The sequence below is a fragment of the Procambarus clarkii genome, chromosome 82 (assembly GCF_040958095.1).
Source record: "Procambarus clarkii isolate CNS0578487 chromosome 82, FALCON_Pclarkii_2.0, whole genome shotgun sequence".
In the NCBI taxonomy this organism is placed as follows: domain Eukaryota; kingdom Metazoa; phylum Arthropoda; class Malacostraca; order Decapoda; family Cambaridae; genus Procambarus; species Procambarus clarkii.
Genome location: NC_091231.1, coordinates 9,274,495 through 9,293,742, shown reverse-complemented (window position 1 = coordinate 9,293,742; position 19,248 = coordinate 9,274,495). Strand labels below are relative to the sequence as shown.

Sequence of the window (19,248 nt, the reverse complement as noted above, 5' to 3'; positions counted from 1 at the left end):
ATCTATTGAAGCTATTGACAACAAATTCTCTTTTATTATACTTACTGAAACATGGTTGAAAGATGATATTACTCAACTCTTTAACATGCCTAACTACTCAGCAATCCACAACTGTCGTCAACTTCAGAGAGGTGGTGGCACTGCTCTTTACTACCACCAAGAACTAACATGCTTAAAAGAAATTAGAACTAGAGACTGCTATGGGGAGTATATCTTCGCCAGCTTCAGAGTCAAGGGTGCCGAGTCTATCCTGTCTGTGGGTGCAGTTTATAGAATTCCTAACACTGATGTGTCCGAATTCAACTCAAACCTTAGAAATCTAATACTTGATAACAGACTGAACAAAAACCACCTAATTATCGCAGGGGACTTTAATATTGACCTCTGCGAGCCAGAACACCCTACTGCTGTTAGCTTCCTCAACTGTATGAATTCCTGCTTCCTCATACCCTTAATCACTAGACCTACTAGAATCACTGATAGCACTGCCACGACTCTAGATCACATCTGGACAAATATAACCTCTCCGCTTACTTCAGGTATAATCACCGACAGCACTACAGACCATTACCCCACATTTCTCTTAACTAACATTAGCAAACCACCTCTTGAGTCAAGAGAGATACATTTTAGACTACACAATGAAACTGCTATAGACAATTTTATAACTGCTACTGATAATGTCAACTGGGAGTCCGAGTTAGGTAACATAGAGGACATCAACCTAGCAGTTCAATCTTTTCTTCAAAAAACTCTTAGCCTTTATAATACCCACTGTCCTATGCTTACAAAACAAGTCACAACCAAAAGGCTTAACAATCCCTGGCTTACAAAGGGAATACTTAAATCTATTAATACAAAACATGACCTTGAGAAAAAGTATAGGTTAGGAATTGTCTCCAAAGAATTCTCAAAGAATTACTCATTATTGCTATCTAAGATAATTAGACGAGCCAAAACTAAATACTACGAAGATAAATTTACCCAAATAAAGAGCAACATTAAACAAACATGGAGAACAATTTCACAAATATTGGGATCAAAGAAGTCTTTAAATAACAAACCGACTCTCCTGTCTAATAACGATGGTCAGCTTTCAGCCTCTGATTCTGCTATTGAGTTCAATAGGTTCTTCTCTTCCATTGGTTCATCCCTTGCTAATGATATTCCATCTTCCAGTACTGACATTAAGGACTATCTTACAGGGAACTATCCCCAGTCTCTGTACCTAAAGCCTATTAATTCCATTGACGTCAATGAGATAATCCTTTCCCTTAAAACCAAGTCTGGTGCCCTTGAGGAGATACCAACTTTAATCTACAAAAAAGCCTCCAGATCTTTAGCCCCTGCTATTGCTTTGCTCTTCAACAAGTCACTTGAACTCCAAACCTTTCCAGATATTCTAAAAAAAGCGAGAGTAACGCCTGTCCACAAATGTGGTGATCTCACAGATGTTAACAACTACAGACCTATATCAATCCTGCCAAACTTGTCAAAAATTGTTGAAAAACTAATCTATAAGCAGCTTTACTCATATCTAGCCAAACTCAATATACTTAGCCCTTGCCAATATGGCTTCAGGCCCAAAAAAAGCACTAACGATGCACTTATTAGTATGCTTAACTCGATTCATACAGCTCTTGATAAAAATGAGTTCCCTGTTGGGTTATTTGTGGACCTGCGTAAAGCTTTCGATACTGTCAACCACCAAAACCTTCTTCTTAAATTACATCATTATGGTGTCAGAGGACACTCCCTACAATACCTCAAATCCTACCTTACTGACAGGCTCCAATGTGTTTCTATGAATAATACAATTTCTCCCACCCTACCCATCAACATTGGTGTTCCCCAGGGCAGCATACTTGGCCCTCTCCTCTTTCTCATCTACATTAATGACCTTCCAAATGCCTCCCAACACCTCAAACCAATCCTATTTGCTGACGACACAACCTTCATTTACTCCAGTCCTGATCCCCTTGCTCTAAATGCCACAGTAAATACTGAGCTAAATAAAGTCCATCTGTGGCTAACTGCCAACAAACTCACCCTTAACATTGACAAAACTTTCTATATTCTGTTTGGCAATAAATCCTCTAATCAAATAAATCTCAAAATAAACAATACCCATATTTGTAACAAATTAGATGGCAAATTCCTTGGCATTCTCATTGACCACAAGCTGAGTTTCCAGGGACACATTCTAAACATATCAAAAAAAGTTTCAAAAACTGTGGGCATTCTTTCTAAGATCAGATATTATGTTCCACGCCCTGCCCTGGTGACTCTCTATTACTCCCTTATCTATCCATATCTCAACTATGGTATTTGTGCTTGGGGCTCTACTACCCAAAATCACTTACGTCCTCTAATTACTCAACACAAAGCTGCTATTAGGACAATATCCAATTCTGGCCCCAGACATCACTCGGTACCCCTACTCAAATCCCTGAATATGTTAGACATTAAGTCACTGCACATTCTCTCATGTGTACTATACATATACAAAACGCTAAACTGTAATGCCAATCCTGATCTCAAAAGCTTCATAGAAGGTTGTAACAGAACCCATGAGCACCACACCAGAAATAAATACAGTTTTGATATTCCTAGAGTACGACTTAATCAAACCAGAAATGCTCTACAAATCAAGGGGCCCAGAATGTGGAATGACCTTCCCAACCATGTTAAAGACAGTACCTCTCTCAACCAGTTTAAGTTAAAAACGAAGCTATACCTAATAAATTCCCTGTAACCTACCTTACCCCTCTATTGTCAACCCATGTATGTTTTTTTTTTTTTTTTTCAAATCAACGCTGTTTTAATGTAATTTTCTGTAATAATTTGTAATTGTACTTGTGCTGTTTTTTGTTCAACAATGTTCCCCCCTTTTTTACCTCTATTTTTATTTGTACTCAACGCATTTTTTTTCTTTTTACCCATTAGTTTTAAGCTTTAGTCAGTAGTGTTTTTTTTCCTGCCCGAAACGCTTTGCGTAATAGTGGCTTTAGGCATTGTATGTACTAGCTCTTATCTATAAAGCCAACAAACTTTGTAAAATCTCTTTATGTATGTACCTTTGCCTAAATAAAAATTATTATTATTATTATTATTATTATCTACAAATCCTTTGGCTTATGATAAGGTTTTATACCATTTATGATAAGTATTAGATAACTGTAGTTCCGCAATTACTTTTATTTATCAACTGTTCAGGATATCATCATATAACGTCTGGTTAGGACGTACTGCTCTCGATTGATGAAGATTAAGCTACCCAAGAGGTGGCACGGGCATGAATAGCCCGTAAATACTGCTCTCGTAATATTATTCAGGGGGGTGGGGGAACTATCAAGTGAAAGCGCCAAGCCATTACGACTATATAGCACTCGGAAGGGATCAGGATACTGATTTCGGATGGAACGGAGGAAAGGAATGGTGCCCAACCTCTTGAGCGGTCGGGGATTGAACGCGGACCTGTAAGAAACGAGACCGTCGCTCTACCGTCCAGCCCAAGTGGTTAAGCGTAATATTATTAAAACAACAATTTATGCATATAATAACAGCATTTCACACTAAAAATACTTGGATATATTGAAATTTAGTAGTGAATTCCAATCTAGGAATCTCCTATGACTAAACTGTACTTTTTAATCATTTTTATGTACTTACTACTTATTATTAAATTATTAAATACTTACTATAATAATTAAATAAATTATTTTATTTAATATTTAAATTAAATGACAAAATAATAGGTGATAATAAATCATTGTGTAGGGGGACAGACAGCCAGTGTATATATACATGTTAGGCTTATACCAAGGTCCCACAAAGGTGCCAAATTAAAGACTGGGTGCTGCCGGGGCGGGCCCAAGGGCTGCTGGCGGCCCTGGCCAGGCTGAACTTCCACGCTCTTATAATCACCATTGTTTAATAATCATCACAGGGAGAAACGACTGTAAATATAGGAATAGTTTATTACAACATACACGGTAAAGAAAACAGCTCGGAAACTAAGGAAATAAAGCTGCCGAAAAAACATTAAAGTCCACTTCAAGTATGTTTATTGAGACAATAAAAAATACATCTCAAAGGGATAGAGTAGCTTAGGCTATTTCTACTCCCCTCTACTTCAAGTCCCTCAAGGGGCGCACAAATTCAATGAGTACAAATACACAAATCACAATACAAGAATCCCATTTAACATAGCAGGTTAAAATAGGAAGCACAGCATATAAGTTACAAGTGAGTTACAAGTTACAAGGGAACAAGTGAGTTACAAGTTACAAGGGAACAAGTGAGAAGGCGGTGGAGGCCAAAACCGGAATTGCACACTGATATTAATGTAGATATGTCGTGATTATCATAATATAAAGATGTTAAGGCACGAAAACCTTTTTATTCGTTAAATTGTATAAGGCAATTAAAAGAACCTAACTCACAGTCCATCTGTACAAGTCCCTGAACATGCTAAACATATATACACACTCTACACATTCTCGTGTGCTATCAACATGTACAAAAGCCTTGTTCCTAAATGCTAATCTTGATCTGAAACTTTTCCTTCATAGGTGTAATAGAACCCATGAGTACCACACCAGAAATAAATATCTATTTGATATCCCCAGAGTCAGGCTAAATCTGTGTAAACACTCCATGCAAATTAAAGGGGCCCACAGTCTTTGAAACTCACTCCCTGATGAATTAAAAAATTGTCCAACTTCTGCCCTGTTCAAAAGTAAAACCAAAAAGTACCTAATGATTTCTGGGTTGTTTGTTAAGTCTTAACAAACAACACAGAAATCATCGATAGATACAGCGATAGCAGGCGGCTTGACATCTGCGATGCACTACACATCAAAAAGTCAACACTAGCAATCAACAGCCAATTAATGCACAACTATATTCTACCCACTTCAAGACTCCGTACCAGTATAGAAGCATCAAGAGGATATATTACTTTGAAACCCATATCATTCACTAAAAAAAATTGGGCTACTCCTATTACAAATTCGCTACCTTTAGACCGTCAGCACACTACTTTCAGCAATTTAGGCTACTTTTGAGAGCCCCGCGCTCCCAAATTTTTAATTTAGCTACTTGCTATTTTTTGGGCTAATTTAAAAGCAAGATGTGCTAATTTGGGCTATTAAAGTTAAGAATGTACGATTGCGAGTTACATGAAAGTAACTAAGCTATAAATAATTGTAAATATTAATTAATACTAAATATTATTTAATAAATTAGTCCCAATTCAATGTAGAGTTTTCTTCCAAGCACAGAAACTTGTAAATATAAATACAAGATAATAGATAGATCGATAAATAAACAGACAACCTTCAAATATTGCACCAAGTAATGGCTTGAGGAAAAAAACTAGACTAGACATTACATATGAAATTAATAATGGATGAATGGTAATAAATTGGTGTATGTTTGTATGTATACCAGACAAAGTCCATTTAATGGCAGAATTTAGCCATTTTGTGTAAAAACTTTTATATCTCATTAATTATAACAGTAATCGAAAAAGACATAGTTTGTATATACAAGAGATGAAACAGCGAGCCATGAGCTAGAGCGATGTGCTGAGTCCATAAGGAGGCCCAGCTTCCAGAAATACCTTCCTGTGATTGGCTGTTGCGGGGAATACCAACACTCTTTTATGAATAAAATTTAAACTAAGAAATAGGTCCTTGTGCATAACAACAAGGTTGTTGTGAAAAAGAACAAGTTCTGTTTTACACCTGACAGAAATCTCCATCTAACTGAATAATTTACTCGAATAAGAGGGCAGAGCAGTGTATCATTATTTGTGTCAAGGCAACCCCCAATAATAACGTCTCAAGTTAGGTAGCCAGCCCATTTTATACAACATCTGTTATATCCTGCAATATTTAATTAACACTTCACTTTTTTGGGTAAATTAAAGTTAAAGCAGAATTCCATAAGCAGGACTGGTGGGCTGAACTAAGATGATTTACTAAGTGGATGGCACCTATAGCTGATCCCTTCCTGTGATTGGCTGTTGCGGGGAATGCCAACGCTTATATGAATAAAATGCAAAATAAGAAATACGTCCTTTTGCTCAATAACCTTGTTGTTGTTGTACAAAAGAACAACAATTTATGTTTAATACAAGACAGAAATTTCCATCTAACTGAATAATGTAGACCAATAAGAGGACGGAGGCATTGTATCGCCGATATTATTTGTGTAAGGCAACTCCCACTGATGACGTCACAAGTTAGGTTGCCAGCCCATGTTTCTGTAACACTCGTTACATCCTGCAGTATTTAATTATCACTATATTAATACTTTTAAATACTTAACATTTCACTTTTTAGGTAGATTAAAGTTGAAGCAGAATGTCATAAGCAAGGATGGTGTACTGAATAAAGATAATTTATTAAATGGATGGAGCCTTTAGCTGATCCCTTCCTGTGATTGGCTGTTGTGTGAATGTCAACAAAGAGTTTCTACCAATGATATGCCATTTATTATGCACCCCCATACCATTTGTGGGCGGAGCTTGGAACCTCTTACCCGAGCACTACAACCCACCTTATGGGTTGCTGTTTGGCTATTTATAGTGCGTTGGAAAAAACAGAGATGGCGTTAGTTGTATTTTGCAGGATAATTTGTTATAAGTGTAATTTGATGTCAACAGATGGCGTAAGCTGTATCTTATGGCCACTATTGACCAGCCAGTTGATAGTGTTCTCTTCTGCCGACAGATGGCATCAGCTGTGTTATTATTACTTCCGAATTCCCTTTACACACTGATCTACAAATCCCTTGGCTTATGATAAGGTTTTATACCATTTATGATAAGTATTAGATAACTGGAGTTCCGCAATTACTTTTATTTATCAACTATTCAGGATATCATCATATAACGTCTGGTTAGGACGCACTGCTCTCGATTGATGAAGATTAAGCCACCCAAGAGGTGGCATGGGCATGAATAGCCCGTAAATACTGCTCTCGTAATATTATTCAGGGGGGTGGGGGAACTATCAAGTGAAAGCGCCAAGCCATTACGACTATATAGCACTCGGAAGGGATCAGGATACTGATTTGGGATGGAACGGGGGAAAGGAATGGTGCCCAACCTCGTGGGCGGTCGGGGATTGAACGCGGACCTGTAGGAAACGAGACCGTCGCTCTACCGTCCAGCCCAAGTGGTTAAGCGTAATATTATTAAAACAACAATTTATGCATATAATAACAGCATTTCACACTAAAAATACTTGGATATATTGAAATTTAGTAGTGAATTCCAATCTAGGAATCTCCTATGACTAAACTGTACTTTTTAATCATTTTTATGTACTTACTACTTATTATTAAATTATTAAATACTTACTATAATAATTAAATAAATTATTTTATTTAATATTTAAATTAAATGATAAAATAAGTGATAATAAATCATTGTGTAGGGGGACAGGCAGCCAGTGTATATATACATGTTAGGCTTATACCAAGGCCTCACAAAGGTGCCACAAAGGTGCCAAATTAAAGACTGGGTGCTGCCGGGGCGGGCCCAAGGGCTGCTGGCGGCCCTGGCCAGGCTGAACTTCCACGCTCTTATAATCACCATTGTTTAATAATCTTCACAGGAAGAAGCGACTGTAAATATAGGAATAGTTTATTACAACATACACGGTCAAGAAAACAGCTCGGAAACTAAGGAAATAAAGCTGCCGAAAAAACATTAAAGTCCACTTCAAGTTCAAGTATGTTTATTGAGACAATAAAAAAATACATCTCAAAGGGATAGAGTAGCTTAAGCTATTTCTACTCCCCTCTACTTCAAGTCCCTCAAGGGGCGCACAAATTCAGTGAGTACAAATACACAAATCACAATACAAGAATCCCATTTAACATAGCAGGTTAAAATAGGAAGCACAGCACATAAGTGTTACAAGTGAGTTACAAGTTACAAGGGAACAAGTGATAGTAATAAAACAATTAACATCGTGTAGTGTACTCTATATATCAAAATATATTACTTTGAAACCCATATCATTCACTAAAAAAGATTGGGCTACTCTTATTGCCAATTCGCTACCTTTAGCCCGTCAGCTCGCTACTTTCAGCAATTTAGACCTGGCAACCCTGCGAGGGAGGGGGGTAGTGGAGGCGCCACGTGAGGAACAGGACGCGACCACTGCTGCTGCTGCTGCTGCTCCACACATCCTCTCCTGCTTCCCTGCTCCACGACCCATCGCCTCTTAACAATGGTAGGCTTGTTAGTACGTGTTCACCTGCTGTGTGCTTGTGCTCGTTGAGGCCCCCAGCACCTGTGCACACCCAGCCTCTGCTCCTAGTCACCCCACGCTACGCGGGAAAAATAAATTCTGGTTATTATTTACTTGCTTTAGGGATGCTTTTTGGAACTAATGGGTTGACGTGTAAGTTTGTCGGGTATTTTCTCCGAGGCAGTAATTGGTAGTGGTTGAAATTAAGTGGTGTATAGAGGCAGCCCATGCCAGGGTGCCGCCGCACACGCGGTACCAAGATGCCGACGGGCATTTCCCTCTCAAACACTTCACTCCGTCACTTCTAATTTTAACACCATTTCTTGTTTTGGTTATCATTTTAGGTCAGTTGCTATACATGAGTTTTGACATCATAGTGTGTAGGAGTCGAGTATAAGTCACTTCATAAACATGTCCAACATTGTGTTTGTAACTCGTCTTTTACCTGAATTAACATTTTGATTTTGATTTCATGTCTGCTAGTGGCTTTTAAATCCCCAACCTGACAATATATACGCAACATTTTCAAGTGCATAACGAGCTTGGCAAGAAGCGCCCAAGTATGGTATGATGCATGAAAATATTAAGAATGTCTAGTAGGCTTATATTGAATAGTACTGTATTGAAGTTTACATAATTTTGCCCAGATTGCTGTCATTAGTAGCCTTGTCGAATGTGTCTGTGTACCATGAGTGAACTTGGTAATATAAGTGAGCTGTAACACAGTGGTTAATGCTGTTGGTTTGCATCTCTTGTGGGTTGCATCCTGTAGTGACAGTATGCTGGATTATTGTTTTAGTTAGGTTTTAATGCAACTAAAAATCTTTGAGGTAATAAGCCATAAATGCCAAAACATTGCTGAAATTCAAGATCAACCTCGATAAAATCGGGAAAAATGGGGGGTGACCAATGCTTTCACCAGTCGTCGGCTTTCTGTCCTCTTCTGAGGCCACTAGAGAGATGGTGGCTCTCGGGTAAATTCAGATAAATGTGATCTGTGTTCATGTCATTGATAGGGTAATCTCGATAAGCCTTAAGTGGTACCGTATTAAAAATGTCTTAACAAAATAATGCTCGGGCAGTCCCTGTGGCGTAGTGATAAGACGCTCGCTTGGCGTTTCGCAAGCGCTTTAGCCTGGGTTCGTATCCTGGCCAGGGAGTATTTACCGAGTGCAAATCCTTAACTGTATCCTCTGCTTACCCAACAGTGAAAGGAGTATCAGGTTGTTAAACAATTTGGCAGGGTTGTATTCCAGGGAATATTAGGATTAAGGACTTACCTGAAATGCTAGGCATGTTATAAATGTAATAAATAAATTCTAAAAATGCTATTACATTGCTTTCTTATGGCTAAGTTGTAAGTTGTCTGAATAATAAATCCTTATCTATGAAAAGGATTGTGATATGTTATAGATTGGATACTGTCAACTAGTACTTGAGCTTATTTACAAAGCTCTTTATAATATTGTAACAATAATAATAACTTTATTTCAAAAATATATATATGTTAGTGATCCTAATTGTTAAATTTGCTTATTGTTGGGTTAGGCTGGGATAGGTTATGTCGGCTTGGATTGTGCCGAGTTAGGTTAGGTGTGTTTTAAAATCTTATTGTTAGGCAAGGCTGGGTTCAGTTAAATAAAGTTGTTAGTTTGGGCTAAGCTGGGTTAGGTTAGGTAGGCTTTAACCACTTAACTCTGACACCGTTCAGTTGACACTGCAGCTCACATTGGCAATGCTCGGCCTACATTCTGGCGCAATGCGAGTCACCCGCCAGGACAATGATAGGAACCTTCTCAAAATGCTGTGTGCTAGTAGCATTATAAACTGTTAACTCTTGTATACAAAAAAAAAAAACAGAAAAAAAAATTATATATACACACACATACACACGATATCCAGATATCGTGGATATCAAGGGAAGCAGCAGCAACTTGAACATTAGAGGGGTGAATTGCAAGGTGTTTTGGGATACTTAACAACCTTCAAGCAGTCAAGAGTACAGTACAGTATATGTATATGGTGTAGTTCATTTTATATTTTCTTCTAAAACTTTGCACTCTTACCCTAATGTTTGCTTCAGCTTATCAACTCTCCTTTGGGTAAATAGAATTATTATTATGGTATGTAAACAAATTCCAAATGAAAGCTGCTGCTGTATTACTTTTAACACATGTAGAATGTTTTTCACATTCTTTTCGTGAATATAAACGAAGTAAGATGAAAATAGGTGCTCCATGACATCAGCGGTAATAGACAGTATGTCTGCATTGACAATTTTGTTTGATATATATATATATGCCACATTTTTGCTCTTATTTAATTTAAAAAAGTCTTAAACATTAATGCTACATTACTTACCAGTACAGTATTACAGTACAGTAACTGATTTCATCTGGACTTTATTTATGTAATTCAAAAGGGGATTTTGGTAATTCTATGGACCTCTCACCATGTTTAATGCAGTGTGCTGTCTTGCATTTATTTTTGTCATGCTCCTCACAGTTGCATCATTTATTTATTAAATTTTTTAATTTGGCTTCACTTAATATTAAAATCCTTAACATCTTTTTGCAGGTTATAAAAATTTGCAAAATTGTTAAAATTTCAGGCATTTTAAAACTCAAGCACATGATCTTCCAAATTTATTAAGAAAATATACATGCTGCAAGAGTTGCTCACTGACTTATCCGTGCTAGAAGGTCGTAACCAGGGAGTTGACGTGGTTACGACCTTCTAGCACGGCTAGGTAGTGTGCTTGTCCCAAACAGGAGCACTGATGTGTTTTGCTTATTTATCCTGCGTCTGCTTGTATCGAATGATGCCTCTTGTGGTTAAGGGGGAGGAGAGGTGTTGCATAATTTGCTGTTTTCTATCAAAACTGTCCTTGTTCCAGATGACATGAAGTCTTAAATTGTATTAATTTAAAACTTAAATACAGTACTTTTGTATTAGGATGTACAGGCATACCTCAGTTTAAGAGTTTAATTGGTTCCTGGAGACGCCTCGTATTCCGAAAACTCGCATTCCGAAGCTAATTTTCCCATAAGAAATATAGGGAAATGAATTAATCCGTTCCTGACTACCCCAAAAACCCCACATCAAACTAAATTTTTATACCTAATTCATCTAAATAAACCTACAAAACTATGTTCAAGTTATTACTTACCTTGCTGTTGAATGCTGTAGGCGTATGGAAGATGGTGAGGAGGTGGGAGGAAGAGAGGAGTTACTGTTTGGAAGGGGAGTCCCCTTCCATTATCACATCAGGCAGTGAGGACTTCACTGGTATGCACACTCTGGCACATTTTGCCTGCATACCACTAGGACTTGCTTGTTTTACTAAGAATTTGTCTAATGACACTTGTTTTTCCCTACATTTTAACACTTGTCTGTAGTAGGACATCACATTATCATTTAAAAGGTCAATGCAACGGCCTGCTACAGCTTTATCTGGGTGAGTGTTTTCAACAAAACTTTGCAGTTCTTCCCATACTTCACACATTTTCTTAATCAAGAAGGGACATCCTCTACTGCCTCTACTCACTGCTATTTTCTTAGGTTGAACCTTACCAATGGCTTTCTTGAGACCCATGGCAAGATATATAATGACAACTTTTATGCTCAAATGGCCAAAAAAACGATAAAAAACTGTAAATCCTTGTGAAGAATTCAGGTGGGATAGTCACTGGACACGAGACACTGGTAAACTAAGGCGCGATCGCCATGCCACCACGCGCCAGTCGGCCTGTACACGTATCAACAAACTCGCGTCCCGAGGTAACCCTCGCCTTCCGAGACATATTTTTGGAGTAAATCCTGCTCGTCTTCCGAAAAACTCGCATACAGGGACACTCGCATTCCGAGGTACCACTGTATATCTGTTATTAATGAGTCGAGGTTACATTCACTGGTGATCAGATTCATAACTAATTGAAACCTTTACCAGCAGAGGTAAGAGTATATTGTATATTATACAGTATATTGCTGGAAGAAAGAGGTCTTCAATTAGGTACTCAGCAGGTTAATGCAATCTAGTAGTACATAAATAATGAAATTGCACATGGTTCCAGTTAATATTTTTTTCATGGCTGGTTGGAGGCCTGTGTATTCTTCTGGCTCTCATGTGAGTAGTTCAGCCCTGGTTCCCAGCCCTTGCTCTCATATATTTTTGTTTTCAAAGGCTTTGCTTGTTAAGAGGTTGGAATTTGAACCTGAACAACAACAATGGAAGTTTCAAAGAGAGAATTCAAAAAGTTTCAGCTGGAGTTAGTGTATCAGCTTTGCTGTATGTATCAAATTGTCACTTGATTGTGTCTGTGGGGGGGGTTGAGCTTTGGTCTTAATCAACTGGTGTACAGGTTCCGTAGCCTACTGGGCTCTCATATCTACATTTGAAACTGTGTATGGAGGCTGCCTCTGTCAAATCACTTCCTAGTGCATTCCGTTTGTTAACTTCAGTCCTCTTATTTTTGCCGTCACTGGAAAAAAAAAAAAAGCTTTGTGTGCTTATTAGCTATGATGACAGCTTTGCAGATCAAGCAATTCCTAAGGAAACTTGAACCCAGGCCAGACTGCCAGACAACTCTCAATTTTTAACAAGCATCTTGATGGTTTGAGGTTCTCTCGCCCTTCAGGTAGCCTATTGTACCGCCACTTATAGGGAGGCAGGTTGCAATTATTCTGGTGTAGCATCTGTATCAGTCTTCACAATGACAGACAAGATTGCTTGACATGCATTCTTTTGCATTTTTTTCAGTTTCTGTTCTGTTGGTAATGATCTTTCTCACATGGCTTTATGAATAACCACTTGATGCGTTACCGCTACCTTGTCATTCAACCTTGACGGAGCCCCCTCTTACTTGTTTGTTTGTGCCTACCCTTCCTTGTGGGGGTGTGGCTTAAAAGCTCCCTGTCCAGGTGCACCTGGTTGATGGAGGGTCTGCTGTGTAGTGCAAGAGGTCCTCTTAGGGCAGTTGAGAATCAATCTGCTCTTTGGCGACACTTTTTATCTGCCTTGAGGTTTACTTCCACAGCTTATGGTTGATGTTCACTCCATTCCTGTGGGATGCAGCAATAAACTTGTATGCAGCTTCCCATGTGTTGGGTGTGGCTTCAGGTTCGGGTTTATACTCTCCACAGTCAAATGTCTGTCTCTTGGATTCCTGGCTGAAGTAGCAGTTTTGGCATTCCAGTTGTCGATGCGCATGTGGTTTTTCCTTCATCTTTGCTGCTGGGGACATTCTTGATGCTTACCCATGTTTGGTGGGGTTCCTTCTCCCAGTCCTTTTATAGTGTGCCTGTTGATGGTGTGGTGGAGGACATTTAAATGCTTTTTGACATTCTTGGTCTTGGGATGCCTAAGCACTTAGTGGTGTCTCAAGGTTTTTGGTGGATTTTGTTCCCCCCCTTCACCAATGTCTTTGGGATGTGCTCAGCAGTCTATCAGCACAATACTATTTGCAATTTGTTTGACAAGGGTGTCCTGCCTTTTCCTGTTCCTAAGCAAGATACTGTGGAGATGATTTCTGTCTTGGCTCTTGATACTGGTTAAATTAGAAATATTAAGAAAAACTTGAATTTGCATATGATTAGAATTGGCAAGTCGAGCCTGGCCTCAGGCCTGGCTCATGGGAGTAGAACTCCTGAAACCCTCTCCAGGTAGGCCCCCAGGCCTATTTATCACTTGTGGAACCCTCTAGTTACCTTCAGGTTCTGTGGAACCCCAGTTGAGTAATGCTGGTCAAGAGTAACAATGTTACACTTGACCAGCTCTGGTAACAATGGATTGGTATAGGCCTAATCTAATGTGGATTGATATCTTGTCCTTTATTTTCTCAATTGTATTTCAGTAGATATCCACAGTTAACTAATAAAATAAAGCAAAATTTGTTATTTATACTGTTTACCTTCACTTTACCTGTTTTTTTATTTACTTAATTACTGGTTTGATATTTTAGGGTGATGGTGAGGTGAATCCAAAGGCCTTTCCTTTGGCCGAAGCCACATTAACACAAAAGCTTCTAAATTTGGTGCATCAGGCGTCAAACTACCAGCAACTTAAGAAGGGCGCTAATGAAGCGACAAAGGCATGTAGAGTTCACGATTTGTTCTTAAATTAAGTATTAATTGTATTCAATACTTTACTTTAAACCTGCCCTTCACTGTTAAGGCCATTGAACCAGGCTTGCATTTTCAGTTATATTCTGTGACATTTAGCCTTTAAAACCTAAGCATGGTTACTATTAACAGTTAGAAAAAATGTAAACTGAACAAATATAACTACAAGAGCATTTCTTGGTATCATTGAAAATAAAATCAAAAAGTTATAGTATATGAAAGAAATATTAATATTCATGCATGTTTTATAAACAAAATTTTGTATACAAAATATATTGCATAATAATAACTTTCAAAAAATAAATTTTAAACTTTGTGCCCATATCAGCAGGCTTTACAATGTGAAAATTTCATAATTTGATTAAAGCTAGCATAGAAATGCAAGAAAAACTTGAAAATAGTGAAATTTGAATTTTCCTGTCAAAAATACAGCATCATAAATTGAACAATATCCCTTTAAATTATATAATTTATTTTGCATATAATTTTCAGTAACTTGTATTTAATTAATCTGATTGTTTTATATTTTTATGAAACTAAGTGTAAAATACTGTTGCTAATGATCTACACATTTTTAATGGCAATAAATACAAACATTGCATTGGCAAATGCTGACAAAATGGTTCAAGGAAGACCAGGAAACCTTTAATACAGAAGTTATTTGATGGAATGTTGTGCTTAGCATTTTTGTAGTTTACCTGAAGGCGTGTGAAACGCATTTCTTGACATACTGAGTCACTATATAGTGTGCTGATTGTTGTGGAGCACTTTATAGACTGGTGCACATAATAGTTGACGCTAGTAGATTTTCCTGAAGATAGTAATAGGTAGTCTTGTCTTTAGTTTGAATGTTTTCAGTCCTAGGGATGCTGAAATGTGATAAAATATGTAATATACTGGGATATATGATGGTTTTTACATGATTTTCTTTTAGTTTCAGTATACCCAAAAGGCAGTGGTTTCCAAGCTTCCAAATTATAACGCTAAATTTAAATTATAATTGTACCACTTGCATATTATTTGTAAATGCATAGTTCTAATAATATAAAAGTAAATGTAAATATACAGTATTTGCTTCATATTTAATGACTTAAAACATTTTGGTTTACTTAACCAGTTGCCTTGGCATCCTTCAAAAGTTTTGTTTTATTACTTTTCAAGTATCCTATTTTTTGTCACCGTATTCATGCATGTAGTGAATTTTCATGCTAGATCTTAAACATAACTTGCAGAAAGTTGGCCTGAATGTATGACTTTAGCCACTTGAAAACACAATCTTTAGCATATATTTGCATCTGTAGTCATTTGTACTAATAAATGTAATTACCTTTTCTTTCTTCAGGCTCTCAACCGAGGTATTGCCGAAATGATCATAATGGCAGCAGATGCAGAGCCCCTTGAAATTTTGCTACATTTACCATTGTTGTGTGAAGACAAGAATGTTCCATATGTTTTTGTAAGATCTAAGACAGCCCTCGGTCGTGCTTGTGGTGTGTCACGTGCTGTCATGGCATGTGCCATTTTATCAAATGAGGGCTCGCAACTTAAACCCCAAATCACAATTATGCATCAAGAAATTGAGAAACTACTTGTTTAGGTTATGAATGTGTGTGTATAATTTAAGTTTCTGCAATATTTTGAATGAACTATCATCTTGCAAATTAATTTCCATGTACTGTACTAGTATTAGTTTATACCTTTTTTTGTCAAAGCGGAATGATATATACTATATGATATATATATGAATGATATATAATATATGCTCTAATATTGTTATTTATCATTTATTAAATTAAAAATGTATAAGCTAATTTGAAAACAAGTACTGTATGTTGAAAATATTGGTTATTGTTTTTTGATTTTCATCTAATTTGTTAATAAAATGCAAAGATTATAATCTTTTTTTTTTGCAGACCCGATGCTTTTTTTTTTTAGCAACTTGTAAAATTACTTTTCTACTGGGGGGGGGGATTTCTATTCTCCTTTTCAATGACAGTACATCTAATCTAGTTTGCTTAATCTTTACTGGTGGCAGTGAGTCGACTAATTTAGGCATAACAAAAAATCAGTGATACTGAAACTATTAACTTTGAATGCAGTCCTCTTACCATTATTGTGGTTTGATATCCCTGCATTAAGGTGGAGACAACCCATTCAATTACGTCCAACCTTCGTATTGGTATCCTTAATGATATTTAGGACCTTGAATATCTTGCAGCACAAAAGGTGTTAAAATATTCTTCCTGGCTTGGTGCCTTTTTTAAGTAACTACAAATAATCTTTGTATAAAAATAAACATGCCCAAGTAATTAGGTTAAGGATTTTATAATTGCTGTACAGTACTGTATTTCATCATTAGTACTATCACTATTCACAACTATCATAACTATATCTTCACTAAAATTACAAATTATTGTAACCATCCTTACTATACAACATACTACTGTCCTCATTAATGTAACCATCATCAATACTATCTTCATCTCTGTAACCATCACTGCTACCCGAGCAGGTTACCCCAAGTTTCCTGTCTACAAACTTCCCTTCACCACCACTCCTCTCTTTCATTCCCTACCCTTCATCTTCCCTACTCTTACTACATTCCATATCTTTCACCACCTCTACAACCTTTTCTCTTCATCCCTGTAACCATTTCCACTAAAATTGTTTTCCATTTAATGATGTACAAAATAATATTGTAGATTCTAAGTGTGGAGTCTTCTGTATCAAGATTGTAATTTAGTATCATTTGCCATTTCATTCATTTGGCTCGACCCTGACCCACCTATTACCATCCCTGGTCGTCTCCAGTCACTACATAGTTTGGTGAGGCTAGCCACTAGCATCTTCCTACCAATCTTGAACAGACATTCTCTATATAGATATAGATGACCTACCAAATGTCATGCAACACTTTTAAGTCAATACCCCGGTACTATTTGTTGACAACCTTTATTTCCGCGAACTCGAGACCTCCTTAACTACTCGCCAAGCACTGAACTTGGTCCAAATTTGGCTTATCACTGTACTAACAAACGGAATCACGGCATTAGTAAGTAAAGCTAAATATCATTTTGAAAAACTACTATTCAAATAGATTCTAATCACACTATCCAGATTGAGAGCAAAGCTGAGGGGAAATTAGTTAGCAAAATAAACTGCAGAAGACTACTAAATTAACTCCCTTGTTCGATACTTGTGCTACATAGCCTTCCCGGCTTGGTGCCTTCTTTTGATAATTACTTTCTTCGTTACTAGCTCCAGCTTGCAATCAAATTCGATCAAGTTAGTGAAAAAAGATATAGGTGTATGTGGATGCATAATGACAGTCATTCATTGTTTTGGATTCCCTTGCATTGTACTGCAAGAACACAAGTTGGTGCCAAGCTTGAAGTAAAGAACGACTGTTGAGCAAAATCTTGTGCAATCAAGTCAGCAATGATTTTTTCTTTAAATCGATTGCAGTGCAATCGAATTAAAAGAAAGCAAGATTTAAAAAAGGAACTAACCAGTGGGCACGATATCTAAGAGTGGTATTGGTTCGGTGATATTTAATCAACGTAAATTCAATGGTGATGATTCAGCGTTGCTTTGATACTGAGCTCACTGGGTGTCACTTTTCAGTTAAGCCTTCAGCCCCAGGTGCATGTCATGGTTAACTCTTTGTGGACATGTTTGGCTGTGCCCCCACATGGACCTCAGTGCAGTCACGGGCGAAAGATCCCGATATCATTGCTGCAGCAGGACAAAAACGCTTGGGTAACGACTCCTTTCACCTGATGCCTATGTTCATTTGCCTCGTTATTGAATACCCTAGTGTAATGCAGAAGGCTTTAATTTTCATTTCGTTCTCGACCCGAACGGGACAGAAATGTTGGGCACATTCCATCTAATGCACCTGTTCACCTAGCAGTAAATAGGTACTCCGGGAGTTATTCAGCTTGTTGTATGCTGAGAAAAGTCAGTAGTTCGACCTTGGGGGTGGGGGGGGGAGGATCTCTATTGACTGATGAAGATTAATGCACCACAAGAGATGTCACGGGCATGAGTTTGGAGTGAATGTAATCTTTGGTTGTGTAAACATCTTGAAGTGTGTCTGGGCCTGGTGTCTAGAGATCTCGATGATTGATAAAGATTAAGCCACCCAAAAGGTGGCACGGGCATGAATAGCCCGTAAGTGGAGGCCCTTTGGAGCCATTACCAGTATCAATAGCTGGTACTGGGGATCTGCGGAGGAAATTCAATATGAACCTATCGTAAATATATACACAGGCTGGCTGTACCATAGGAAATGAGTTATCATTCTTTGAGTGTTCCCGGGGTGATGGGGGGGGGGGCTCAGCAACGGCGTCGGCTGCCCACCGCGTGTCATCCGCTGGAAATGGCGCCAAATTTCATCAATATTGTGAAATTGCGCATCTGGTGGGAAACAAATTAAGTCATGATAATCTCTGAACGGGAATAACAAGCTATAACGTATCAAATGAGTTTATAAGAGTTGAGGACGGTGCATAAGTATACCCTTGGGAGACGGAGTGGCGCGTCCGGGACAGGCGGACGGTTAAAAAACAGATCAAAATATATTGACAGGAATATATATATAATTTCACTACATAACACCAAAGTGGCATCGATTATATAACGAAAAAAATACATTTTTGATAGAGTTATGATATGTTGTGAGATATATGGGAGATTAGTGTTGTTATTGCCCGAAACGCTTTGCGTAATAGTGGCTTTAGGCATTGCATGTACTAGCTCTATCTATAAATCCATCAACTTTTGTATCTTACCTTGTATGTATGTACCTTACCCGAATAAAAATTTATTTGTTTATTTATTTATTGGTGGGAGTGTG

At 37.7% G+C, this 19,248-nt stretch overlaps 1 protein-coding gene across 1 annotated transcript in view; it reads left to right on the top strand.

Moving 5' to 3' along the window:
* The window catches only part of LOC123764307 (uncharacterized), a 275,355-nt gene that overhangs the window by 178,845 nt on the left and 77,262 nt on the right, over window positions 1-19,248 (top strand). The window lies entirely within an intron of this gene.